Source organism: Amblyomma maculatum, chromosome 6 (assembly GCF_055883805.1).
Source record: "Amblyomma maculatum isolate TAMU_Amacu chromosome 6, ASM5588380v1, whole genome shotgun sequence".
Classification (NCBI taxonomy): domain Eukaryota; kingdom Metazoa; phylum Arthropoda; class Arachnida; order Ixodida; family Ixodidae; genus Amblyomma; species Amblyomma maculatum.
The window spans coordinates 38,595,533-38,623,335 of record NC_139349.1 but is presented as its reverse complement, the minus strand read 5'-3'; positions in this window follow the sequence as shown (position 1 = coordinate 38,623,335).

Here is a 27,803-nt window from a genome sequence, read left to right as displayed (position 1 = left end):
TGCCGTTTCATCAAAGGGAGCGGCTGCGGTGTTTCAGTTCGAGTGCAGCCAGCTTTGGTTTTTTAGTGCGTCGTGCACGACTTGAAGCAGGCCGCAGTGATGAGGAGCACGCATGGGCGTGCCCTTATCGCAGCTGAACGCTGTTCCAAAGGCGTCGAGATGCTTCAGCACGGTGTTGCAGGCGTGGCTGTCCTGCGTCGTGCACAGGCTTCGACAGTACGTGAGGAAAAACACCTGTACGTCGGTGAAGGAGCGGATCTCACGGAACGACTGGATGTTCAGCAGGGAGGAGCCATGACCGGACGGCTCCTGTTGGCGACGTCGCTCGAACTCTGACCAGGCAGCCGCGAGGGCTAACAGCTCCATGAGGCGGTAGCCGTACGCGGAACCGCAATCGTCTGCCATGAAGAGCTTCAGTCCGTTCTCAGTGAAGAAGCCTTCTATTTTGTCTTTCACATCTGTCCGAATAACCTAGGAAAGGGGAAAAAGCGTTTCGCTGAATACCGCTGCGATGGCATTTTGTCGTTTCTCCTCTCACAAGTTTAGCTCGAAGCTGTGTCATCAAAGAACTGTAATCGCTATCAGACACATTGTTCCCAGGCCTAAACGTGCACATATCGCTTCGACATTCAGCGGTACTCTATGAAAAAAAATGACATCTGTTGCTCCCGACTTCGTACAATGCTATATCGTAGCACAAAGAGGATTTCTTGTATTTCTGTTAACATGAGCCACCGTTATTGGTAGTTGCCAATGCCTCTGCCCTGCGATTGGATTAAGGGTAGCCTTGCATCTAGCACAAAGCCTATCAGTATTGCGGGTTTCAGCAGTTGTCCTCGAGCCCTTCTGCTCCTAAAAAGTATAGTTCCTGACTATTTGCCGTGTTTTTATGTTTTTATTTCAAGTCTTATGTTGGCGTCCCACAGCTAGGGACCAGGGTCCCAACAGTACCCTCGCCGCCATGGCTGCGTCTGCGTTAAAGCCTGCAGCATTCCCGCCAATCTATTCATCAATAGAACACAGCTGAAAAAATAGACACGTCACTCAAAAATAAATAAATGCATATAAACCAGTCAATCAAGCAAATACAGTAAAAAAACAGACAAAAACAGACATAGCAAAACTCGATTTATCGAAACTCTTGATTTATTGAACATATCCCGATTCCCTCTCAGATGTCCTTAATGTTCAGTGCTTTGGCTAACTCAAAATAATGAAAACAAGTTCGTGATCTGTCTCGATTTAACGAACCTTTTTTCTGAAGATGATGGTGAAAATGGTAACTTCTGTCCTGTTTTGTTCAGAAAGCCCAAATATTTATTGATAGCGAGGCAATGGTATATTCTCCGAGTGCCTTAATCTCGCTTTTGCGAAACTGCGCCGTGCAAAGCGAGATTTCCAAATATGAATTTATTCCACTAATGGCGGATAACGCGCTGGAGGCCCTTTGTCTGCTGCGGCAGTTGCTGGAATACACGATGGGACAAATACGTCCTGGACCCGCTTCAAACTTGAGAACAATGAGTACGCTCGTTGTTTACAAACTGAATGCAACCAGAGATCACCGATATCCTTGCTTGGAGATGAATTGTATTCTCCTGGGGCTCTTATTGTTGAGCTAACAATTTTGGATGTTTTTTATACGCTCTAGTGGTGTACGCGTTGTTTCCGCGTGCCTCAATTTTATTTTCGGAGCAGTTACGTTTTGCCAAAATGGTACAGCAGTTGCTTTTTGGTTGCCGCACACCGCGTAATTGAACTTATAACAAATGAAATGACCAAGAAATGCCCTTCTCAATTTAACGAACTAATTCGTGGCTCGCCTCAACTTCGTTAAATCGATGTTTAACTGTATACCCATGGATTGCCCCATCGATCACACCGAAATTCATCGATATATCAATCAATTAATGAGCAAAAGTATAAGTGATCAATTAGATTGAATTGATATAGCATGGTAAGGAGGTGTTAGCATAAGCCTTCCCTCAAAATCGATTAGCCGCTGGCATTGAGGGGTTGGAACCGGGCAGTGGTTGGCGTCGTCCAGTATGTCCATCACTCAGTGAGGTGCCGCATTTCCTTTCCTCTATCCTACATAGGACATCTCAACATCCTCATCATCTTCCCATTCCCACTTATGTTCTCCTTCCCTCTCGCCTGTGTGAAAGGAGCCAAGGGGGATTTCTCTCTTCAGTGTGCACCTGCTAACCGAGGTTTTTCCAACGTGAAAATTTTAATGCTGGCGAAATGAACAATCAAAGCAAAGAAAGCAATCCCCAGCTAGTCAATGAGTCAGTTAACCACATTGCTTTAACAAATAAATAAACCAGTCCACCAGGCAGCCGGCCAGGCAACAAATCAGTCAATTGCTCAGTCATTCATTCCGGCCCAACCACTTCAGCGATCAAACGATTAGACCATCAAAAATACGGCCGATTAAGCCAGTTATTGAAAGACTGACATTAGAACCAGCTTGGAGTAGCTTGTGGATAAACTGATATACATCCAGAAGCATTACTAAACGTTTGTTTAGCTATACATTGCTTCTTAAAGCTCTGCTTCGCCACATCTTTTCATTTTTTGCTGATTATTTAACTGTTTTTTCAGGGTTTTAGTAAGATGAAGGATGCTGAATAAAGTCTTTAAAGCAACTTTTCCAGAGGACATAAAACAATGAAGGCGACAACATGCGAAGGTCAGCGTGAAAGGCCGGTAGCTTAGCACGTGAGAAAAGCGGCCTTCGAGAAGGAGCTATGGTTTAAAGTAGTGGCCACTAAAGCTAATCTTTTTGCCCCCGCCTGGCTTTGTAATCTACAGCGGCGGGGGAAGAGGGGGTGGTTCGATTGCTCCAGTCCAAGTTCAAGAAGGTATACTAATGCGTCAGCAATATTATGACACTAGACAGACCAAGAAATTTTTCTGCATCCTTATTGCTTTCAGAAAAGTGCCAGTAACTTCATATTGGTGGCTGTTTTGGTTTTCGAAATTCAAGGGAACAGACTTCGCACAATATATTTGGCTCTCCAAGCCCGTGTAATTACGGCACATGGTTCGCCGGTTACCGTTAGTGTAGCTTTGGGTCAATAGTGATGTTGCGGACGCTATAACTTGCATATGAGTAAAGCAGAGGGTCATAGACACTTACGGACGGGTTAAAGATTCGAAAAATGTGAGACAGAAGGGAGACGCCGAGACCACCAAAGGTGGCTGCCTGTAGATCCACATTGTCCGGGTAGTAAATCGGCTCATGAAGAGCGGCTTGTAGCACGGTCAGCTGAAAGCGAGAAGGAAAATTAAGGAAAGGGTATTAGTGTAGGATAATTGTATGCGGAATGTGCCGAAAGCGCAAACTGGCATCAGAAAAATTACACAATCCACATCAGTCCATAGCGAAAAGCGGTTACGCACTTCAACTATACACTTCAATAAAAAAAGTTATCCTATAATTATATCGCCTTCAAAAGTGTGGTAACAGTGTACACCGACGCACAGCTAGCCGCTTATTGCGTTGGTATAATCAGGCACATTTGGACCAGGGATTGCAGTTTGGTCATATTCAACGCAACCAATGCTTTTATACGCACCCCGGTATATATTTTGGCAAATTCCTACACATTGAGCCGAGTCGGTTTTGGGCGTTATTGGCTATAAACCAAAGTTTAAACTTATATCGAGTCCGCAACCTGCATTCCCTGGCGCAAAATATTTGCCGTAGAACAATTTTCAAAAAAAAAAAAGAAAAAGAAAAGTGGTCACATAAAATTACGCTGCATTTCCGAGTGAACAGTGAACTTTTCGCTCACCTCTCCCTTTGTCTGTGCCCTCTCGTCGCCTTTTCTGACACTTTTTCGTTTTGCCCTGAGCACGACTTCGTTCAAAAGCCCTGAATGGATTTTCCGGCAAACGGGTTGCCTCAAGCCTCAGTCATCTTTATTATCCATGCTCGCTAATGAGCTCCGAGATTAAAAGATGCCGACTGGCTTCCTCAAGCACACGGGGGAAGAAATAAGAAAAAAGGTCTGCGTCGTAGTACCCGCGCGCGGTGAGATAGCGGTCATTCGTTATTCCTGCCAGCGGCAGCTCTTGTTTTGGAGTCCTATGAATTCCGCTGATTCTACTGCCGTTCCTATGGGACAGAGGCAAGCGCATTGAACTTTCGTGACTCTTGTCAGCAATAAAATTGTGCTACACAGGAATATGGCTGTTCTATAGTTATTGAAATGCCTGATTCGAAGCAGGTAGGAGATTTTATATCTTACTGTTGAAATCAGAGACACGAGTTGTCCGCTCAATCTACGATGGATACTGCACTGCAAAGCTTCCAATTTTCGGTGTCCTCGTATAAAAAAAAAAAAAAAATTAGAGTCGTTTAGAAATTTCATTTCACCAACAACAATCACTGGTTGTATAATGGGCATGTCAGCTCACAGAGTTATAAAGATTTGCAGGATCACATCGTGCATAGTGCATCCCCTTAAACTGGAACCGAAAATTGGCGCCTTGATACGCTGTCTGAATACTTGAGAATTTGGCTGCGACAGGAAAATTAATTATGCGTTCACTTGGAAGAAATGTGTTTTGTGTGTTGTTTCAGCTGCGGCTGCGCGCAACTGAAGGTAAAGCTGTTCAGCGCTCCACAAGACAGAATTTAAAGCGCAGAGCTATAAAGAGACCTGCCTCCGACCTAATTGTTCAAAACACGCGAACATGACAGATACAACAAAATTCTGCGCTTTGTGCCAAGAACGCCCTTTAAAAAGCCCCTAGAGTCCTTGTGCTGCTCCTTGCGGCCGCGCCGGGCCTAGAAGTGCGTGCGCTTCCGGCGCAGCCAAATCCCCCCTTCCAGTGAGCGCAAAGCAGGCTGAGTGGATGGCTGGGAGGTCTCGACTGTAGGAGCGGTATCGTGTCGATGGACAAAACTACGCGTTCGCAGTGAAGAATGAATGAGTGAGGCCCTTCTCAGTGTGGCGCGCATACCGCATTGGAACAATCGCAAGCGCATATTATACCACACAGAACCATCCGCAGCATATGAAACGGCGGTGCGAATGCCCAATTGCTGAAATGCACTCATTTGTGGCGAAAACCAATTTTTTTGTTTGCGCGCCTTGCGAAGCGGCGCTATAAGACCGTAATTTTAGATAACAATTCTGAATGGTCAAGTCAGAGCGTATGACCAAGCTAGGATAATTCAAGAAGTCATGCTCAAGCTGCCTTTTTTCCACTCCGATGACAGCGGTTCCGACGTAAGTGCCAGTTGCTCTGGCTCCTACTATGGGCCCGCATTCTCTTCGAGCCTTCCTTCCTTCCCCACCTCCGGTCCCTCCTCGTTCGGACTCTTTCGCGCAGCCTTCTTTCCACGTTACCTTCCGGTCACAATGGCGAAATGGAATTGACCATAAAAGAATGATATTATTGACGTAGTGTTACCTGGTGACATCAGTGCTATTACGGACACTGCGCTGCTGGCAAGCGACAAGTTTCTCAAAAGCTCTGCTATGCTTATTGCGTGCTACGAAGATATGAAAATAAAGCCCTGCTTCAAAATATTCTTGCCAAGCAGGCAACTCAAGTTATCGCGGACTACGTTTTTGTAAACATTTAGCGAAGCCAATGTTTGAAAGCTGGCATTCGGCGAGTAAATATTCTGCGCTTGCGTGTGGTGTATGAACTGGCAACTTGGAATGCTTACTAATTGTACGTGGGCTGATGCACAGCGCGCCATATTATAGGAAGAAAAGCTTGTGAATTGAGCTATAAAATATTCGGGTAAATAGTCTTGATAGCTTTTAACAGCGCGCCTGCTGAGTCATTTGTATATATTTATGATATTTTGTTTAGGTTTTATGTAGGCAACTTGTTTTGCGAAAGCGGTACACATTGTCAAGAGCAGTCTTAAGCGCATGCAAATATCAGGAAAAAATTTTCACGGCCAACTAACCTTGTTGTTGAAGAGATCGGAAGCGATGATACCGATCTTGGGGATGTGCCATGTAAAGTCCATCCACTCGTAGTCGTTCATGGATAGCATCTTTTTGCTTGCTTGCGTCCAGTAATCCATAAAAGAGGGCTTTTCCACGCCGTCCACCCTTAGGAAGTCGGCGTACATGGCACTCAAGGCACCATCCAGGTCCATCAGTCTTTTCGGCCACACGATGATTTCAAGTTCCCTTAGCTTTCTTGCCACATACTTAAGGCCCGTTTCGCTCCAAGGCAAGAGCCGAGCAAATTTCTCAGCGAGCTCGAGATGCTGTTGGAGCCGCTGCGATATCTGCTTTCTTTCCGATTCCGAGAATTCAGAGAAAGCGCTCTCGGCAACGAGCAAGGCATTAAACTTCTGCACGGCGATGTCATAACAGTAAATGGATTTCAACACCTTGGCATTCTCTCTATTTTCTGCAACGATATGCAGAGCTCTGGATGAAGCAAGCACTGCGTACTGCTGGGTCAGCCACCATGACAAGTGCTCCAATATGTCGGCGTGTTTGTGCAAGGAGAATATCTGGCTCACGGCCCCTATGATCGCCATGTTGGACACGTAAAAGACGAATCTTTCGGGAGCTCCGGCATTTGGCGCAAACAGTTGCACCAGGTCGACCCATTCATTCAGACTCACATTGCTCGTTAGCGCTGCCAAATCTGAAGGCGTGACCGCTGAATTGAAAAGGCGTCTGTTTGTTCTTATAGTGTCTAGGGCGGTCAGGATTGACTTTTCTATGTCAAGCATTCGGCGTAGTTCAGCGCTCTTAGGAGCGGTCACATTGTAAAGGTTGCAGAACTGCCAGTGCCTGCCAATGCCCGCGCATTGTGCCATTCCAAAGTGCGCACGAGGGATAGAAACTCTGAAGGATAGCTGGTTTCGTCGACGTAGAACGCGCCTTTTAACTCCGGTGTCGGATGTAATGGGTTCAGCCAGACGCTGAACCAAGTGCGCACGTGCCATCTCAAGCTCAGCTCGAACACCACGCGTAATGGGTGAACGTTTTTGTTCTGACCTGGGGACGGCGACATGTACGGCCAGGGTATGCCGAGGTCTCTCGTGAAATCTCTAAACTGATTCATGTCTCTAATGTCCTCGTTGTCTTTGACGCACTCGTGAAGAACTGCTACAACCATGGCGGAGGCATTGAAGTGGGGCACTTCGTTGAGAAGCCGCTCAGCCATGCATTGCATATGCTTTCGGCTCATGTCGAGCACGAAACTGGGCGAAAATGCCACGCTTGGCTTCCACCGGGAGCAAGTAAACGCGTCGAAGTCGACGCAAGGGTCTGCACTGTAGTTAAGCGAGTCCCGGAAATATGTGGCGTGCTTGTAGCAGACGTCGGTAGTGCACGCGCTGATGGGCGCGCGTGGCCCCGGAGATAACTTCCAAAGGTTCCCGAGCAACAGAGCAGCGATGGTCACCGAAAGAATGGTAGCGATAATCGCTGCATATTTACGCCAGCTTGATAGTCCTCGCAGCCGATCGATGTCCCGGGACTGTTGCTGTTGCTCATTCTGATGCGACGATGCCTACGATTTGGGAGAGTAAGCATTCATGCAGCGGTTATTTAGACAGGTACAATTTAAAGTGGCAAATCGCTTTGCAAGGAAACAAAGCGAATAAAGTTGCTTACCCCTTAGTTCTCTCTAAAATGCTGGCTTAATCGAGTTGACACTTTTTTGCTGCCTACCTTTCTTACTTTTACTTTTCTTCTGCAGGCTGCGCGAAGTTTGATCCACCGAATGAGTTTTTCGGACTTCGCCTATATTTATTGGGTCTTTGAATTATGACCCTGCAACGTGAGCTTTACGTTCAAAAACACAGGCCCTTACTGGAATGTGTGGGCTATGAGGACGATATATTGCTAACACACTCCCGCTATAGTGCAGAAGGTTTGCGCTAATTTGTGTACTAGCGTAATGAAGCACAAAGCGTCAGGTGCGGGCTTTTTATTCGATGGCATGAGAGGCCCGTTGGAGCACGCTCTCAGCTGTGTCACGCGCTTGTCCTTCTGCTAAGATTGTTAATTGGAGGAGCCAGCTGTGACCTATCTCGTGCCACGCTTAGCAAGTGGCAGAGCAAAGGAAGGGAGAGGCCCCTTGCTCTTTGGAAAGAAGGAGGGAAGAGACCGGAAGGTTGGTGCATTGGAAGACCCCTGCTCCTTAACACTTAGCCGAGATTTAACTTAAGGCGTGTGATAGTATATTGGACATGGTTTTGATTGGCTGTTTAGCAATGAGAAATTGGCACAGCGATTCTAAATGCATGTAAAAGTCTCTAGGTGGTGGAAATAAATTCGCAGACCTCAACTACCGCACCGCTTTCTCTCTAACTTTTCCCTTCTCATAAGACACGTCTCTGGTGTCCAGCGAGGAGGGGAAAAGATAATGAATCTTTATTTTCCTATGCATCAATTTATAGTTAACGCCGAATTAGTAAGGTGCCCGTGTACTGAACAATCTCAGTGCACGTGAAAGAGCGCAAAGTGGTGGATATTAATGGACTTCCTCACTACATCTTTCATAGCCTTGGCCACTTCGGGTCGTTAAATCCTATAAACTAAATTAAATTAAAAGTCTCCTTGATTCATCTTGGCTCGAACAACCTAAGACAGGTCATATATCCATTCTCTTGCCCTTAAGCACTACACACCTCATTCAGCATCGTATGCATGTGGCCGCACACTTACTATCTTCCACGAGCAAGGCCCATCTTACCCGATGTCACATTTCCTTTAATAAGGTCCTCGCCCATGTGGTTACACACATCGCATTATGATTCGCTGGCACCGGGACGCAGAGGAAATGATCACGTGGTCCTGCTTCACGACTGTAACGGCGGTTACATTTCGCACCTTTTCTGCGTGTATTGTGTAGGGTATACTGCTGGGCTAGTTGGTGGTGGTTATCAAAGATTATGGTGTTGCAGCGCTGGCAGACAAGGACAAATGACTAGGGACACACACAACTGCGCTGACTAGGGACACACACAACAGCAGCGCAGTGGTGTGTGTCCCTAGACCTTTTTCCTTGTGTGCCAGTGCTGCGACACCATAATGTGTATTGTGTGTTGTGTTGAGTTTTATGGCACATAAGCAACTAAGGCTATCATGTGCCAAAAGCAAGAATAAAATGTGTTATGGTCGGAAAAGTGAAAACAGGTGCGTTGAAGTGTAAAATTTGTTTAGATAATCTGCTTATTTTAGGGAACTAAAAACACTTGTTAAGTTTACTATTACGCTTTCTGCTAAAAGTAAGTTCGGGTGGAATGGGGTGGCATTATTGTAGAAAAAAAGTAAAATTCACTTTCTGTAGTGTCTCAAGTTTTGGGCATCTGATTAGGATGTGGTTTACTGTGAGCATTTCTCCGCATTGTGCACAAGTAGACTTATCATGTTTCATTAGTAGAACGTTGTATGTAAGATGTGTATAGCCAATTCGAAAACGACTGACTATTACTACCATTAAACGTGGATGCTGTGGGCTTGATTTCCGTTCTATTATGGGTTTTACGAGGCGTAATTTATTATTTTCTTTATTATTTCACATAGACTGCTACTCATCTTTCTGTTTGCACTGTATGACTTAGACAGTCCTTATGTGGAATGTTGACTTTCTCAATACTTTTGCTGCGAGCTTGTGCAGCGCAAATGTCCCCTCTCTCATTGCCGTCGATGCCTACCTAAATTGAAACCCAACAAAATGCTATGTTATTCCCTTGTGCTGTTATCTTTGCTATATTGTGTACTATATTACCAGTAACGGCACGACTGCATCTTTGGAATTTAGAGCTCTAAGTACGCTAAGCAAATCTGTGTAAATAACACTATTCTCTATGCTCTTGTTTATAACTTTTTGTACAGCTTGCAGGAAAGCATAGCATTCGGCTGTAAATACTGAAGCCCATTGATGTATTCTAATTACTTTTTCGGACCTCCCCTCCACTATTGCGCAACCAACATAGGAGTTACTTTTTGAACCGTCTGTGTAAAACTCGGTACAATTACAGTATTTTCCTTTCAAGGTACGATATTCTTGTATGATGGGCTCATTGGGGGTTTGTAGTTATTGAACTGTGTTAGAGTGAAGTCACAGACTAGAGGAAGGTTATACCATGGAGGCAGGGGATTGTTGCTTTGGGCAGCATCAGACAGTGTATCAAATATACTGAGGTCCTGGCATACACCTTGAAACCGTAGTATCAAAGGTCTCGTTGCTTGAGGTTTATTCGTAAATATGATCCTGGAAGGACAAGTTGTAACTATTGGACAGCAAATGTGGTTTTTCTGCGACCTTATTCTGAGAACGTATGCACACGTAAGTGTTTTTCGTCTGTCTTTCGGTGAGGGCTCATTTGCCTTCACAAAGAGGGTGACTACAGGAGACGTTATGTATGCTCCACATGGCAGGCGTGAACCAAGGTGATTTACTGGATCTAACTGTATTAAATATAATGGTCTTGCTTAAACATAGACTACAGATCCATAACTCAGACAGGAGCGCAGAGAACGGTAAATATGGAGGCGACATGCTCTATCAGATCCCCGACGTTTGCGCCACAGTACTTTAAGGATATTCAGAGCTCGGGTAGTTTTAATATTTAGTGCTTTACGTGCTATATAAATGTGAGCTTTTTGTGAAATACTACGCCTAGAAACTTATGCTCCTGCTTTATTGGAAGTATCGTGTCAGTTGAGCGAAGAGTAGAATCAATATCCAAGCCCCTTTTGAGCGAGAAGTGAACAGCAACTGTTTTCTGTGGGAAAAACCTAAATCCATTTTTGTCTGCCCAATTTCCAAATTTGTTTAATGCATGTTGTATCTGTATTTCACTCGTTGATAAGCTGGATGATGTACATGCAGTCTGGAGGTCATCAAGATAAAGTGAATACATAACGGACTTCGGAGTTATTTTGGTAATGTAATTAATTTTTACGATAAAGAGTGCGGTACTGAGAATACGCTCCTCAGGTACTCCATTTTCCTGAATAAAGTTCTTTGAAAGGGTAGAGCTAAGGCGTACTTAGAAGGTGCAAGTACATATCAAGTCATTCAGGCAATTCAACATCCTTCCACGGATGCCCAGATCGGATAGGTCTTTCAGAATGCCAAAACTCCAGGTGGTATCATATGCCTTTTCATAACGAAAAAGACTGCTAGACAGTGTTGACTATGGATGAACGCCTCTCGAACTGTTTTTTCAAGACGAACGAGGGTGTCCACCATTGAACATGGTCTTCTGAAGCTGCTTTGGTATATATCAAGAAGCTCGCGGCATTCGAAGCAAACATTAACCTCTTAATTAAAATGCTCTTGAAATATTCAGCAAGGCAACTCGTGAGAACTATGGGTCTATAGCTGCAAGAAGAAGTTGGTGGTTTTCCGGGCTTCAAGAATCATACGATAACGTTCTTTTTTTTTTTCAAACCATCAAGATTTTCGCCCGATACCCACACCCTGTTATAAAAACTTAAAAGTGCCTCGACTGCGGGTGCCGAGAGATGGGCCAACATTTAGTAATGGATATGGTCAGGGCCAGGTGTAGCCTGTTTGCCAAGCGAGAGTACTGTATAGATTTCTTTATGTGTAATTCATTTATTGTAAGACTCGTTCAAGCCATCACCTGTAGGAAGTTTTTTATTTTTCGGCTGTGGTTTTGTATTTGAGAAAAAGAGTTCGAATAATGCTCTAATCTTGAAATGCTTGAGAAGTGTTAACCTAGCATATTTGCTTGTTCTTCGATGGTTGTGTGTGTGCCAGGAGCTGTCAGAAAAAGGATTGTAAAATTTGAGAAGTGCCATTCAATTTCGCAACTCACTCCCATGTTTTTTTTTTTTTTTTAGATTGGATGACACATATCTTTGCCATGATTAGGTTTCCGCGTTTCGGTGGATATATCGCGCTTAAACTTTTGATTTTTGAAATTTAATAGATTTTCTTGTGTTGGGTATCCTCGGAAAATCAGTTTAAAAGGTTTATTACGTCAGTGTAATTTTTAATGGGGCCACGACAATTCCAGCGTATCAGGAATGCCATATTGATTTATGTGTCCATTGTCTGTTCACAGGCGCTGGAAGTCCTCCGGTTGCACAGCGGATGAACGATGTTTCTGGCTTCTCCTGTTGGGGGAAGCCTTGTGGGCTACCTACTGAGGGACCAGCGTGCCCTGTTTCGAAGATAACAGGGCAGCTTTCGCTTTCCCCGTCTGGGGCGGGGATGGTCTTGCCTGAGACTTTGCCTGGGCAGGGGCCAGCTCCTGTTGTGGCGTGCCGCCCCTACGCTCCACCACATTAAAATAGTCTGGTTTGGCTGTGAATACGAAAGTTCCTTGTGCAATTTGGTACCGCTTTCGGGCCTCTTTGTAAGTTGTTTTCCTTTACCTTCAGGTGATAATGTCTTTTCCTTTTTTCCATGACGGACATGACCGCGAGTATGCGGCGTGGTCACCTTCACAGTTTGCGCAACGCGGCACAGCTTCACATTCACCAGGCTCGTGTTCATTTTCAGGATATTTAGCACGCGTTTGTCGGCCACGGCAAGTCTGGGAGCCATCGCCAAATTTTTGGCAGTTGAAACATTGTCGGGGGTTGGGGATGTATGGTCGGATGTCTAATTTAACGTAACCTACAGCGATGGAATCTGGCAGTTTATTGGCGTTGAAGGTCAGAAATATGTGTTCGTGGGTATCTCTGTTATCTTTTCGAATTTTGCCCCGGTGCACAGGGATAATATTTTTTTTTTCAGAAAGCCCTTCTAGTGTTTCTTCCTCAGTTAGCGATATGAAATCATTCTCGGACATTAAACATTGAACAGTGTTGAGAGATCTAGCTGTGAGCGCTAACAGTTATTGAGATGTCGCCAAACGTTTCTGAAGGCTGGAGTATTGATCTTTGCTTTCGAGCTCGAGCAGGAGATCCCCTTTGCTTAGCGTAGCTACTTTGTATTCGGGGTCTAGAATGTCTGTGAGGCACTTGGAAACTATGAATGGTGATATCCGACGAGCTTGGTTTCCAGTGTTTTCACTGTTAATAACGTGGTATTTGGGGAAACGTTCTTGTTTTTTCGGGAAAAACTGAGAAGCTGCTTCGGTACGGCTCTTTATACGAAGATGATCATTCAGTTGTGAGAAGGACGCCATAAAAAATGTTTTTCGGCCACGGTGCCAGCCACCCACCATCGAGCCCAGCTAGGCCACGGAACAGGAGCTTGGAAGTAAGCCCTCTCTCCGCAAAATGTACACCGTAACTATAATCTAATATCGGGCAACTTATTTTAGCTACTCCCCACAAGGTTAACCCTCGTCGCCAGGAAACAGGAAAACAATAAGAGAGAAAACAAGAGAGTTGTAATAAAGGAGATAGGAAAGGGAAAGATGATTGGGAGGATAGGAAAATGTGACTGTCGATTTCCTCCGGATTGGTCAGCCCGGGGGTGCCGTCTATGGAAAGCGTGGGTCAAATTAGTGTGTTGCCTCTGCCGAGGAGCCTTAAAGGTCCAAACACTCCGCATCGGATCAACCACCAGGATCCCTTTTTCCCCAGACGCGGCGTTGCCACGCATGGCTAAGCGTGGATGCTCGGGGTCCATGGTGTTGCGGAGTACTCAAAAACATCTGCTTTAAAAGAATCCTCCTGCGGTTGCATCTTTTCTGCGATTGTTGTACTACCGGGTGCTCAGCAATCGAACCCCATGGCTTAATTCACTGTTCTCTTCTAGCAATGGACTGTATCATACAAATATTTGTCAAGTATGGCTTCCTCAGCCTGATCAGAGCAGTGTGAGGGGGCTGGCGATACTGCAAACACTGAAGACTCTCTACTCGCACTCACCCTCATTGGTCATAAGCATTCCTATCTGAAAAATGAGTTCATGCCCTTTCGTTGGCTTGGGGCCGAAAGAAAAGCGCCGCATCGGCCTCACACCTTGGTGGACAAACATTACAAATATACAAACAATAAAATATTTTGCTCTGCTCCGAAGCTGCTTATTAGTGCAGTGGCACTAGAATTTTTAGAAGCGTTAATGACTGTGTTCATATTTCCTCACAGCGCATCAGCGACTGGACAAACGACGAATGAACGATGCCAAGCTGTGTTTTTAGGATCTTTCTGAATTTCAGGATAGCCCGTGGCAATTATCTTTTCAGAGCAGAACTGTAGCTAATCTAGAGGAGAGGCTTCGTAAATACTACTACTGATCCCTAAGCCCTGACATCTGTTTCTATCGTGCACCATCTTTAAAAAAAACGTTTCCTGCTTTTGAAACGTAGGCAACTTTGTTTGTTACTGAACTGAGCGGCAAGGAGAGTAGTGTGATCTAACTCCTCCTTTTGTAACATGCAAATAAATCGGCTTAAAATAAGGAGTGCAGACGTACTAGTGCCACCATGGACTTGTAGTGCTGCCGCTGTGGTTTCATCGGAGCTCGACGCGCAAATGCCGCTTTCGGTGACACCTGCGCTGTTGGCTTTGGCTCCTTGCTCTTCCTGGACAAAAATGGCAGCTTCGAAGGCAGCATGCTCGCCCGCGACGTCCTTGTTTTGACAACTGTCCTGTTTTTTGTAGGTCGCAAGAGAGAGGACAGACGTCGCCATCTGGATAGTCTGGACTTGTACTTATGTGCGGAGTGTTGTTCCATCATGTCTTTGGTTTCAACAAGCCTAGTGCCAAGAGGGGAAGGCAAGGGTGTCTCCTTTCTTGAGTCAGTCTCGCCTTGGACCTCTGCTTGTGGCTTTGCAGTTACGTCATATGGCGGCTTCTGAGGTGTGTTACATGACTCGCTGACTGGCGTGGTTGGCGTTGACGGCGATGCCCTTCTTGAAACTGTGCCTGCTTGTGACTTTGCAGTGACGTCACATGGCAGCGCCTGAGGTGTGGTACATGACTCGCTGCCTGGAGTGGTTGGCGTTGAGCGCGATGCACGTCCTGAAACCGTGCCAAAATAAAACCTATGTTAAGTAGCTCATGCAGATCATTCGTTTTCGTGCTCAAGTTTCACTGCAAGATAATCATAATTGAATAAAACAATGTGAGGCGCACTTAAGCACCTCCTTTAAGGGCACAAAGTCACAGAATTATAGTTTCCACCTTCTGGTCCCCTCGCGGTTCCTCTCTCTTGCGCATAGGCACTTTGTTACACGCTGAATGACTAATGCCTTAATTTCTGCCTCTCTTATCTTACACATACTCATTAGTATATATGTGTAAGCTACCACATTTTGTGAAAGACCACTTGACATAAATGGAGAACGCCAGTTCAACCAGGCCGTAGGAACGTGCCTGCGAGACCTAGCGCTATTTTGTCTGACTCTGGACAAGAAATTACCGCGCACAATTCAGATCTCGAAATCCCGGCTCAAAGGTGAAGTCCCGGTTTTCTGTTTCTGCCACTTCATTTGGTCTTGTGATCAGCCGCCAATTTCAGGGAAGAAGAGCGGCTCGACATGAGGCATGTAAAAAGGGAGCCAGCAGTTACTTACACAAAGAAAAGCATGTTGATTAATGTAAAATAACTATGTATTCTTTAAAGCATTGAGACAATTTGGTTTGAAATTAGAACAAGAAAACTAGACAATTTCGGCTAAAGGTCTAGTATCACGCGAAGGCCCTGTTGCGCAGGTGTTACTCTTCTGTCTCCTAGCTTTCACATTGATCAACACAAAAATAATCCCCATATGCTTTCCTAGGTATTGCCTTTGCTTGCTCCCTTTCGCCATGTGACGTCACGGTCGGCGTGACGTCACACGGCACACACACCAATCAGTGCACTGATTCATCAGCTGTCAGAGGAATGCGGGTTATTTTGCGATCACATCGCTAACAGAGACAAACTTTCTGCAAAATGGCGCCTTTAAACGTTATCGCATTTGTATGTCCAAAACACCAGCCCACTCCTCCGCGATATCGACATGGAAATTGGCAACTTGCGAACCAGAGACTTGTAGGCCCCGATAGCATTAAGGCGAAATCGTTACTAGGATCATCGATGTGCTCAGAAAGAGTGCGGTCCCAAAACCGGTCAATCTGCGGTTTCGCCGGAACGAATAATGATAGAAGAAAATAAATAATTGTATCAGATCGAGGAGACCAAAATAATGCCAGAACCCTAGTTTGGCGTCTGTAAATTAAGTAGCTAATTAATTGAAGCCAAAAATATCAAATTTGCGTCGAAAAAGCACGATATAGCGCGTCGATATAACCACGGAGACGCAAACAGCGCAGACATCATAATAGCACAAAAAAAACTCAAAATGGGATTAGAACCACCGGGTTAGCTTCGAATTAGATTAGGAACGCGTACTTAAGGGTCATTAGGGCTCAACATGACCGAAAAAGATTTAATTTGGGTAAAAAAGCGATAAACTTGTGTTGTGACGTCACATGAGCCGGAAGTCGTCGAAGAAGTGTGAAAATATGATAGAATGAGATGATAGAGGCCCTATTTGTATCAAATGAGATTAAAAAGCAAACTTCAATTTCGGTCAGAATTTGTCAAAATGAGTAATCGTGGATGATGGCATCATAACAAACACATTACGTCAAAGCGTTGCGACTCTTACCAATAATGAATAAACAACCTAAATGATGCCTAATTAGTGTTTAATCAATAATTAGTTACTAATTAGACAACCTCAAATTTATAATTACGAACATAATTACCTATTGAAGTGCAATGAGTCTCAAACGGCTTTTGTCTTAGCGCACTTGAGTTTTCTGAGTGCCAGCAGATAGGTTTTTCCCTGGAAGTTGGGAAAATAAGCAGAGTATAAATGACATGTGCAGCTACAATGATTATATTCACACCAGTGCAGCGCACAGAGTCGTCTGTATATTCAGCGAAAAACGTAGCGTTAAGACAGGACTAGAGAGACGAGGACATGACAGAGCTACAACTTGCAACTTAATGGAATCGTGCGACAAAAAAACGCCTCATCATTAAGCAACAATACACCTGCGCATACCTAGAAAAATTGATAACACTCATCGACAATCTAAAACACGAAAAAACCGAGAGAAGCAACAGTTATCGCTCATGATATGAGGTGCAACCTCAAGTACGTAATAAAAACGTTTTTCTTTTTCCATAAGATAAACAGACGGTGTACTAATGCACGTGTCGCCACTGCATTTCGCAATCTTTCGAAATGTAATAGTGACGTGCAGTAGTGCAGTTCGAAGCTAACCAGGTGTTTCTAATCCCATTTTGAGGTTTTTGTGTTGTTACGAAGTCTGCGCTGTTTGCGTCTCCGTGGCTATATCGACGCGCTATATCGAGCTTTCCCGACACTAATTTAATATTTTTTGCTCCAATTAATTAGCCAGTTATTTTACAAACACCAAACTTGGGTTCTGGCATTATTTTGATCTCCTCTATCTGATACAAGTGCTCATTTTCTTCTATCGTTATTCGTTCCGGCGAAATCGCAGGTTCACCGGTTTTGGGACCACACTCTTTCTGAGCACACCGATGAGACTTAATGCTGTCGGGGCCTACAAATCTCTGATTGGCAAGTTGCCAATTCCTATGTCGATATCGCAGAGGACTGGGTGTGTGTTTTGGATATAAAAACGCGATCTGAGTTTCTCTATAATGCCTTGAAGGCGAGATTTGCGCTGCAATTTGGGATAGCTCTAGGCACAACACAGCGAGTAATTGATTTTGTCCTAGCCGATTGGAAAGCTTAGCAAAATTAGGTTTGTATCTGAATACTCGATGCGGACAGTAGTGACAAAAAAAATATATGTTATATATTTTGGACCTTCTCTTTCGGAAATGACGATAAAGGATAAAAAAAATTAGAAACGTGTTTCAAATTTTGCCAGTAAGATAAATGTTTCCCTAGTGAGAAGTATAATACTTGTTTTTGGGATGCAATTAAAACAGGAGCTTATTAGTCGCACTACGAGGTACAATGAAGGAGATTTTTTCATTTGAGTTTCGAATAATATTTAAACACGCAACCCTGTAAGTCCCTGCTTTACTGCCGTATGGAAAAAGTTAACGGCCTCTCTAAAGTTCTCTATATTTTTAACACCTACACAATGTTTACAGCATAAAAAAAATTCGCGGGTCAAAAGCAGCCTATTTGCTGCAACGGCAGGGCATGGTGGATGTATCAGACTCCAATTTGCAAAGGCGGGGTAGCTATACAAGGTACGGTATTATGACAATATCAGTGACTCGTTACATTTGGCGGCTCAGCGGACAAATAACTTGTTCTCAAAGCTTATCTGCTTCAACTGGTAAAATTTTGTTTAAACGTGAACTATCCCTTGCCCCTTTGTTGTTCCTTTCCTTCAATGCGTTCGGGTTACTCAAAGCACGTGAGCTGCGTGTCGTAATATGTAACGGCACTAGATTACAGTGGTGTAAAATTGTGGGCGCTGAAGGCATACCTGAGGATGAGGGGGCATTGAGCCGGTTTGTTTCCTTGTCCTGCGAGGAAAGACAGTCCGCTTTCAATACAGCCAGTGACGACTCCAATGCACAAGCGGAAGGCGTCGGTGTCGGAGTCGATGCGGAACGCGATTCCACGGCTCTTGGGGAGGTGCCTGCTGCATCGATGATGAAGGATCCAAAGTCCACCGTCGGTTTTACGGATCCGAGCTGAGCGCCTGTTGTCAATTCTCGGCGTCTCTTCTTGCCACTCTTCACGCGCTAAGGTTGAATCGGTGGACCCGAAGACGACTTCTCTGATTTTCCGCCAGGGTCCCTATCGAGACGCGTCGCATTGTTCGGCGCGTCGAGAACATCCATAGAGTTCGCAGTCTGCTCTGGCTGCTGCTGCTTTGACGTCTTGCTTTTCAGGTTCTTCGCAGCGGCAGTAGGAATTGCTGGCGAGGATTTTCCACCGCCGTCCATTGTCCAGTGGCAAGCGGAAGTCGAGTGTAGAAAACGCCCCAGCCCAATCAAGCTGCGGAAGCAAGGCCGAAAGCAAAGAAAAACGTAACTTGGCCTGTAGACAAAGCGATGGGTACTGCGGGCTCCCAAAGGTCGTCTTTGCAGTTATCTCGGAGTAACGCCGCGTTAATAGCTGAAAGAGACAGCGGTATCTTCAGAGGTCACAGGAATGGTAGCAAACAAGAACGACTCAGGTCAATTATTCTTCGTATTCAATCTTTGTTGGCACGTGCCAGCAAGGCGTTTTTCGTGCGGCTGAGTGAAAAATGTGATGGGAATCGCGAAAATAGCGTTAATTGAGTGATCAAGGTATTTTCTGATTACATTTCCAAAACAATCGATGAATCAGACCTTAATATCTAAAGAATAAGACAAAGTGAATAAAGTGATCAATGTTATTCTTGTCGTCGCTATCGCAGTTGATGTGTTTGCACGACGTCCGCCCAATTCTTCTTGAGAGAGTCACTTTATCATCGCAAGCTCGAAATTTGTTGGTCATAATGACGCCTTAAAAGCTTTCAGTCTCCAGAAACGTAGGCATGACATCAATAAAGGGGACGAGTTCTCCGGAAGTGCCCAAGAGGAAAAAAAGTTGAGATCCCGTACACATGCGCCACATGAGATATCAAAGCTACAGTGAAATTCGATGTCTCTAGAACCTGTGCTTTAAAATTTCTAATGTAGTCGCTTAAGAAAATGCACTGTGTTTCACGGCGCGACAGCATTCGATTGGTTTAAACGGCCGTCGAAAAAACGACTATGAATAGAAGAGTAAAACTAGCTGGCAGATATAAAGCCTGTGAGCTAGAAAAGCTTACTTTCAAGAAATAGGCTCTGCGAACACTGTTTATCGCGTTTAAATTCGAACATTCTTCCTGCTGCAAAACAAGCAATGTGTATCAAGAGGTTTGCAAGGTTTATGCCTACGCTCGAACGGATAGAATTGACGTTGCAAGAGAAAATCACTGCGGCGAGCCGCAGTTTCATGCCACCGCATTACCACCAAACTGATTTAATAAGCCAGCTATGCACTTGGGCCCCAAAGAGAGACTACAAATATGCCAGCAAAACGTATTCCGAAAATTGTTCTAATTTTTTTAATGCGATAAGTTTGGGCAGGGTTGATATAAACCTGCATCAGACGCCAGTACAGACGCAGTGCACAGGTACGAGGCTAGTGAATATATATGCGTTATTGCGCTTGCAGGTTTTGTAACATTAACCAAAGAGTGTTTATTGAGCCTATTTGTCCATTGGTCGAAGTCCAGTAGCAGTGCGGTAGGCTTCTTAGTACTGAGGCGGTATTTGTTCCCGCATGTAGGCGACTCCGAGCTTGACTCGGTCATAATCTTTGCCTCTGCTGCATGGCCAGTAGGTGTCACGGTGCACGTCAAAGAAGGCCCAGCCGTCTGTCAGGATTCCATACTTCTTTGCCTGCATACGTAGGATGCCTTTATGAGCGGTAAATATTCATGTAAGTGGCAGTTACACCACATAACGAGCTGTCTCTCAGCCCGCAGAAGAGCACTCACACTCCCGATAAATGTAGTCCGCCAAATGGCTGAGACACGCAAACTGGATTTGTACAAGAAATGCCATTTCAAACATGTTTAAACATCAGTGTCATTTTCTTTAGTCACACTTTTAAGGGAAGGTTGGGGGAGTATGAATTGGTTAAAACTCATGCTACGTTTGGACAAAAGATATAAGAACGTTCTCTTAATATCTTCCATTAGGGAAACGTGCGAGTACAGAAGCGTCAGGGATCGGTATATTGATAACCTTAACCTTTGGCCGGAAACACACACGTATACCAACCATGACTGTACAAATGCCAACTTCTTTTACTTCAGCAGCAAAAGCATTTTTGGCCAGTTAAACCATCACCTTCAAACATAATCTCCTCTTACGTGTATCGAAGTAAAAGAAGTAAAGGAGTTTTGCCTCCCATACATGCTAACTGGGGGGCAAAAGCGACAGATATACATGGCTTTCAAAATTAAATTTTCCGATTTTCTTGAGGCGTACGGAGAACAATACTCAGACCTTATTTAAGTAAATAGGCGGACAAAAAGCGTAAGAGAAATTGTGAAAGTAAACTTAGTAGCTAACTGAGGTTCGTTACCGAACTTGTTATTCGCTGCAGTTAGCATGCTGAAAATTTGTTGCCAAGAAAATTCGAATGTTATTTTCTATCGTACACTTTTGTTAATGGGTCTATGTCGTGATGTGCGCACGCGTATATTTTAAGTCAAAAACTGCCCAATTACGCACGCAAGACCTAGGTATTCACCATGAAGTTCATCCCCGGTGTGACGGATGTGTACAGTATGTAGCGCTACGCTTGACACGAAATGTGCAAAGGCATGTGAGGCTGATAACCTTTGTTTCTTGGTCCGCGAAACTGATCATTGTGTTGTCAAAGTGAGAAGAAAGCAGCGCAAGCGATTTCTTGCAGAATGGGGATATGATGTGGCTTCGCTTTAGTTCTTACATGCGGTTGACGCGCATCAATTCGACACATGTAGCCAAGAAAGAAAAGTTATCACCGTTGCCTGCAACTCAAAGTTCTCGTCACGCGATGCTCCACGCTATATAACTGCATTAGCACCGGGTAGGAACTGCTTGCCAAGTTACGCAATGTGACATACGTAATCAGATGTGTTGGGCTAAGAATTCATGCGTCCATATCTGAGGACGCTCGGGCGCTATTAAAATTTTACAAACTAGAATGGTCTTCGAATTCCTCGACCTAGAAATTTTAAATGTAATGATGATTGCAAACTGCAGTGAAAAAACGTATAATTCAATATACTTCTCAGCTTTAATTTTTTTTTTCTCAGTTTTTGTCTGGTTGTCGTGACCCATTTACAAACACGACATTACTGCGCTGCATTTTGCACTTGAAAAATATTCGTGGGTTCAATATTGAACCTCCTGCATATCTGATGCTGCTGAAAGACTCATGAATGGGTAATAAATAAGAATATCTTCGGAAGTACGACGATGGTTTTCCAGGTACTGTACTGCGAGCCCACATCAGGTCACAAGTAAATGACGCTAACAAATTTTGTTATCCCTTTCCAAAATTTTGAGAGCACCTGTGCGGCCAGCCCTGTCGCGAAGAACATTCTGACCATATCGAGCGCCATCCCATCAGCAGGAGACAATGAAATTAGTGGCGTATCATATCTAATTTGCTACCATGCAGGAGGACGTTTCGAAGGCCATAGTTCCCATTAGTATAGCGATGTTGTATCATATGGCGTTTATAAAGGGAGTAGTCGTCGAATTCACTGGCACTCATCAAAAAATTTCACTGTCACGTCGGCGAGCGTCAGTTTCATGTGCCGCAGTAACCAGGAACCAGGAAGCTAGATTGTGTCGCAGAAGCCAAAATAATAGGCTATCGAGAATTTCTTTCGCTTTAACGTGCATATGATTGCGCCGCTGGGTTATATATTCGAAAATTTTAAGTGGCAAACTTGAGTTAAAGCTCACGCCTTATCTTCTCTCTTTCCTCTTGACGAAGTTTTTGCTGGCTTGCAGGATGTTATCGCACGTTCCTTTTTTTTTTCTTTTTTTTTGCTGCTGCTGAAATTATTGAATGGCTCAGGGCATAAAGGGTTTTTTTAATTATTGAAACGTTTGTCCCATCCAGTTATGGCTGTAAATTACCTATTAAAATCATGAGAGCAGTAGGCAGCTTTGCTGTCAGCTCAGCATGGTCCCACTGCGCCTCATGTCTCACCTTGTCCTTCAGTGAGTCGCCTTTCTCGAACACGTACATGTACCCGATGTCGTCCTTGCGGAAGGAGATGTAGTAGGACATGTCCCTGGAGTCGTAAGAGATGCGCCGGGCCCCCAGCGTCTCCCGGCACGTGGCGTTAATGTCAGCCACGAAGGAGAGCTCGCACACCCGGTTATCGAAGTCCACGTTGGGTCCTCCCTTTGCGCCGACGTACACCATTACGACCATGGTTGACGAAAACAGCACTCGCAGGTCTTTGTTGCCGAGTTGGCGCAGACCCGTAACCGCCTCCCTGGCTGCCGACTGTGTATTCGATGCATATGCGTTGCCCGTTATGAGTGCAGTGTTTAAAAGAGAGAAAAAGGAGGGGGAGAATTTTCTTGGTGTTCGCTTTTTCTCTAAATCGTAAAATTAGGTGTAAGCTAGCGTATACTTCTCATTTTTTTTCTTCACTGCATACTCCTTTCGCCACTTTTTCATAGAAAGGGGCCTTCCCGGTATGGCCCAGGGGTCCACACTCAGCAAGAGTACTAATGTATATGGTCGTTAACAAGCCTACACAGGCGCGCACACTGAAGCTTACAACGAATCAAGTTTAAATCGTCACCAGCGCGGACGCGTAATACTGGTGACTTTGAGATTCCCACGTTAAGCAGCAGGAGTTAAACGCAAGTTGCTTGCAGTGCAACAGATTGCCCGTCTGACTGGGGATATAGGATGATAGCAGGTTCGAATTCTGGTGAGCTCGGTTTCTTTCTTTTTTTCTCGCTAACTTGCCGTAAGGAATAGTATAGAAAGTCATGCAAATAGTTTTCTGCCAGAAATTGGAGAAGGCTTTTGCTTTTAGTCTTGTCTGTTTTCCACTTGGAAAAATCCTCTTCCCTCGTCACCGAGAGCCGAGCTTCTTCGAGAATCCGTGTCTTTGCCGCCCTCGTTCCTGCACAAGTCCACAGCAGGTGGCGAACATTCACCTCTGCAGCCGGTGTAAAACATTTCGGACAGATGGTCGGTCCTATGTCTTGGGAGTCCCATCGACACGTGAGTGACGGGGTAAGGGCCGCCTCAGATCTTATCCTTCTAAGGGATACCTCCTCCAGTCTCTTTAAGTTATGAGGGAGGGAGTAAGTGCACGGCGGAATGAGGGCACGTGTACTTTTCCGCAACGAGGAGGCTAGGATGGGCAAAATGGATCTGGCATCAAAAGGTAGCTTCGTGGGAAGTGCATTGTTAATGTTTGGAATTTGGTGTGTGAAGTTGTCAACTTTTCTCTGCTCTGCGTTCTCAGCATTATCTTGTGTCCAATGTATCTGGAAGCGTGTCTTTATTTCCTTGCATGTACCTCCTGGTTTACACGTAGTGTCTATGTCACTCTTTTCAGTTGTTTTATGGCGACTAAGGAATCTGTATAGATGTGGACTTTTGTTATGGACTTCGTTTTACTTGTGGCCTTCATTGCATCGCGGATTGCATAAAGTTCCATCACAAGCGGGTCCGGATTTTCTGCTTCGTATTCATCATGTACGTTTAGTCCTTCGTGAGTAGGGCTGGTACTTGGTGTTCTGCCGCCATTTTCTATAATCGACGCGTCTGTATATGCAATACAGGTTGCTGGGAGTACATCAACCTGAGGGCGAGGCGCCGGCTTATCTTTACGCCGTAGCTTAGTCGTTTTATTCGTCATAACAGTCGTAAACTCGCATGGAGGGAAGTCAGCCATTGTCGATGTTTGCCTTGTCAGCGCATTGGTCAAGGATACCACGGGTATAACATATATCGCTTTCTCTGAGGGTGGTTGCAGGCGGAGTCACGTGTGGTGCTTGCACCGAATTACACCTCTCTCGAAGAAAGTCGCAGAACAAATTTGCTTTTAAATATGTTCGTACGGTGTACGTAACGAGGAAAAAGTTCGAGCTTTCAAAGGTGTCATGTTGTGTAAGGAATAGGCATGCATATAGTATACGTTGGTGGACTCGAATGCTGCTTAATAGGCCCTGTGTTCCACTGAGAAGGCCTTGTAACGGAAGGTAGTGGGCGACGTCATATTAAGGCTTGAGAAACTCATATGATAAGGAAGACCACTATGACGTCGGAGCTCTGACGTTACCATCGTGGCTGTAACAAAGTAGGATGTCCCTTTGGCACGGGCGGGATAGATTATTTTAAACGCGAAAATTTAGATTGACTTTTACAGCTCCACCTATCTCACTTTTGCTGCCTCCTTACACAGAACTGCCTAATTTGTACGTTCAGCTCTTACGCAAAATCCCACACAATTTTCACCATACACTAGACGGCTATAGGGCATAATTGTACAGTTATCAGACCACACCTTCATTTCCCAATTTCCCAGAATATAAAGCCGACCACTCTCAATGTGCGTTTGATTGTCCATCAGTAATCAGTAGGCGTAGCGCACCTGACTATGGATCTAAGGGTCCCAGGTTCAATTCCCATTTCACTATGCAATATAAAACAAGCTACTTGAGTTCCAGCTCAAGTAACTATAGGAGCTCGTGCATATCGTGTGGCCTCTGGACGTTATAGAGCCTAAAAGCAGTCAGTGCCCCTGCCATGCCCCTGGCAGATGAGAATTGCAAAGCTAAATTCGTGATTTTTCGGTTCACAATGGCAACGCTGACAAAGCAGCCCAGTCGGAAAAAACTACAGAAAATTTTCTGTTGTTACGACAGAATTTCAGTGCGGTTTTTGACGGGAAATCTGTTGTGACAACAGAACGTTCTGCAATAACATCAGAAATTTCTGTAGTTACAACAGAAGAGTGCTACAGAACTACAGACAACAGAAATATACTACAGGAAAACTACATAACTACAGAAAAGTACTACAAAACTACAGAAAAGTCTGACGTTTACGACAGAACTACAGAATATTGTGTCGTATTTTGGACACGGTTCTGTAGCTCTTTTCGACTGGGAGATGACGGACTTTCTACAGAACTAGACTTTTAACACTGTCGCGTGAAAATTTCAGCACCCTCAATGTCTGTCCGTATAGGGAGGCACCTAGTTTAGCGTAGTTTCGATACCTTCGTAGCGGCTGAGCTATGACTCCGAAAAAACCGCCTTGTGCCCTGAAGTATTTAGGTAAAGAAAAAGAGCCGTATATGCATACGTACACGAGAAAATAAAAGAGATGGATTTTGATGATGTCTGAAGTGTTGATCCGCGCTACATAACGCACAAAGCGCTCATATAGCGAGGAGAAACACTTTGAGGTGACTGCAGTCTGCCGCATTGGAGAAATGCTGTCTACATTGCCCGCATTGGAGAAATATACGCTGTACTAAGTGCCTCCTTTTCGTGATTAAGTACCTTCTCCGTTAGACAAGGTGGCTCATCTGTCTGGTGTGTGTTTCGTGTTCTGAGCGAAAACGAAACTTCTATTCGCTGGGCAGTGGGATAAGCACGATAGCATGTAGGATAACTGCGAACTGCGTTCATTTTTTTTGTCTTAGCAGGCAGCGATGCTACAGTCCTTTCTGGTTGTAGTAATGTGCGTTCGTCCGCAAATACGTGATTTGAGGACACAAGACGTCAGAGGTGTTCCCTAGAGCTTCGGTGATCTAGACTCGTAAAAGCTCCCACCACATAGTCTCAATTTTGCACGTGATAAGTGCGGCTTGTGGCAATGCCTGCATTCAAGTTCCTGATTAGCTCTGCATGCCATGCAAAAGTGCATATTTTGTGAAGTTGATCTGCGTCCTTAGAACGCCATAATATATTGCCGCGTGATAATTTCACTCCGGCTTCAAGAGTCCCGTAAGCGGTCCCCTTGGTGTGGCGGCATCGAAAAATTGCTTGTTAGCCCGCTGAGTTGGATGTCGCCGGTACGCGTGCCAGATACTAGGAAAAGTAGCGAAGGTCCTCTTCCTCTTGCAAGACGAGTGTTAAGGTTTAGACGCACCTGTGCAGGATTACTTTTGCATCGTGCGACATCAGTGAGGCTGTAAACATTGCTGCCATCTGCCAAACATTATTGAACTAAATAATTTCATGCCTTGCGTCTTCGCTCACACCTCCTTCAGGACGAGGCGCAAAATTCGCACTTGGGCTGTATGAGATGCGCCAACCTCAAATGCGGGATTCTAGCAGTGTCGCCTCGCCGGTGGCTCCGGTATACAAGCTGCTGTGAGGGTCACTGTATTTGCATGCAAAAGGCTCGGTTGAGGCACTGCTCGACCTCTGCTGCGTTTCATCTTTTCTCTCCAATGTTTGGGGGCGGTCTGACTTCTAGGAACAATCGAGCAAGGGGCAAGTGATTATGGTACTTACGAAATTGGGAAATTCTCCATCTTGATTCGTCTGGCTAATCATGCTGGCCTGACAAGGCCCATTATGCGCTGTCGTTGTTACATGGGTTTGTATTATGATGAAGTCGATATCCCTAAGGAACAAACATAATGGGTAAGAAAAGTATTCACCACGGAGAAGTTAAGGTTTCCTTCAAAGAGCGCATGACCGGACTTATAGTTTAGTTTTTATTTGGTGGCGCCGCTAGCTAGGTCTTTAACATTTCTCCCATATTCCAAAAAGTATCTTATTCTAAAGCAACCTTTTTTTCGAAAGTGTCTCCTGTTCGCTAACAACTCCTTATGCCAATATCGCATGTCGCGCACAAATGATAACTATTACCACAGTGCACAGGCAGTGTAAGTCATTTGCGTGAAATGGCGCTAAAAGTGAAGGTAATCTGCCTTTTGTACCGCCGCCAAAGTCCTCGTTTGTCTGAATATTGAGATATCAATGAAACTAAATAGACTAAAATAGACTAAAAGATCATTTAAGCGATCTATCGCTTGATCAATCACGCAGAGGACGAATTGGGCACAAAAAGGTTATACCCAGTAGGGCGCAAAATTTATTGCCCGCTTAGCACCAGGCAGCAACCTCAGGAGATTATATATGAATTAAGCGGTACTTACTGTGTATCTCCTAGGCTTTTGGCGAACACACGAGCGCTATCGGTTGTAAATAGCCAAAGGCCGAGGAAAGTAATTGAACTTGGTCTGGAGTCCAGGACAGAGCGCAGGTGCTGCGGTTAAAGAAAAAAAAATGCAGCATATACGCTTGCAGTATAAGATTGTAGTATCACATCACCTACAGCCGGCACCATTGAACTTCGCTGCTAAATCAGAGCAATGACAGCTCTC